This window comes from Monodelphis domestica, chromosome 1 (assembly GCF_027887165.1).
Source record: "Monodelphis domestica isolate mMonDom1 chromosome 1, mMonDom1.pri, whole genome shotgun sequence".
NCBI lineage: Eukaryota > Metazoa > Chordata > Mammalia > Didelphimorphia > Didelphidae > Monodelphis > Monodelphis domestica.
The window spans coordinates 274,899,950-274,901,882 of record NC_077227.1 but is presented as its reverse complement, the minus strand read 5'-3'; positions in this window follow the sequence as shown (position 1 = coordinate 274,901,882).

Here is a 1,933-nt window from a genome sequence, read left to right as displayed (position 1 = left end):
GTACTGGTTGTTTGTGCTTATTTCTACAAACATTAGATTTGTGAAATATTTGGGGAAAGGATGGTTTATAATATGCTAATAAAGTTGTTTATTAAAAAATATTCCATTTATTTTACATACCATCAATATATGCAGAAGTGAAAAAGTTGGGCAAGAGATCTGTTGCATTTCCTTATTGACGCTGTTGATGGTTCAGCTCTGAAACTGAAGTTGTTGGGCTCTCGGAGGGAATCCTCTCTTTCATGTGAATTGATAAATACTTTTAATCCCAATACAGAGGTTTTTTAAATGATATTCCTTCTACTTTATGACCCACATGAAGTTATATGAAATTAATTTTTCATTCCCAGAATACCTCTCCCTTCTCCTACTACCCTTGGTTACTTCTCCCAATCACTCAGTTGATTTTTAATTTGAGATTATGAATTAAATTTAATAATACAAACAAACCTCAGAGATAGCTTAGTTTCAGTTCCAGACCACTACAGTAAAGCAAATATCACAACAAAGCAAGTCACGTGAATTTTTTGGTTTCCCAGTAAAATTTTTACTCTTCTACTCTACTGTAGTCTAATTAAATATTCAATACTATAAAAATGTCTCAGAAAACAACCTTAATTAAAAATATTTTATTGCTAAACATCAACAACATGGAAATCGGTTTTGGTTTACACATGTAAAACCCAGTGGAATTGCACATCGGCTATGGGAAGGGTGGGGTGGGAGGGGAGGGAAAGAATATGATTCTTGTAACCAAGGAATAATGTTCTAAATTGACTAAATAAAATTTTCAAAAGTATACATATATATATATATATATATTTTTTTATTGCCAAAAGAATGCCAACCTTTTTCTGAGCCTTCATTGAATTTTAATCTTTTTTTTTTTTTGCTAGTGGAGCATCTTGCCTCCAAGTTGATATCTGCTGAAGGCTGAGATAATTAAGTTTCTTAAAATAAGAAAACAATGAAGTTTGCTGCATTCATTGACTCTTTCTTTCATGAAAGATTTCTCTGTTAGTAGGTGATGCTGTTTGATTTCATTTTACCCAGAGCAGAATTATTCTTTTAAAATTGGAGCCAATCTGAAACCCTGCCACTGTTTTATCAGATAAGTTTATGTAATCTTTAATATTGTTGTGTCTCAGGGAATGAGGAAGGAAGGGAAATGACCTGTTTGTGGAGCAGTCAGAACATAGCCACTAAGTTGGCCAACCTGTATGGGTGTGGTTTGTGGCACCCCCAAAACAGTTACAATAGTAACATTGAAGGTTACTAATCACAAATCACCATAACAGATATGGTAATAATAAAAAAGTTTGAAATGTCATGAGAATGACCAAATTGTGACCCAGAGATACCATGTGAGGACACACCATTGGAAAAATGGTGCTGACTTATTCAACGCAAGGTGGTCACAAACCTTCAACTTATTTTTAAAAAATTATCTGCAAAGCACATTAAAATGAATTTATATTAATTTATTAACTATTTTATATATAGTAAATATATCAATGCATTATGTATCAATATATTATTTATATTTTATTACATATACTATATTGGGCTTATTTTATATAATTATGTAATATATAAATTTATATATTATCAAAATATGCAATATACATATGTAAATTAATATAATATCTTATATGTAAACATAATAGATAAAATATACAATAAATGTATGCAATATTTTATAAGTATATTAACTATATTAATTAGCCAGAAGAAACGGAGAAGGTAAATCTTGAGAAATTTGATGTCATTGGGGGCATTGAGGTAGCTCAGTGGATTGAAAGTCAGGCCTAGAGATGGGATTTAAATCTTTATCTTAATTAAATTTAATAAATAATGATAATTTTAAAATACATAAAATAAAATCTCAAATCTGGCCTCAGACACTTCCTAGCAGTGTATTCCTAGGCAAGTC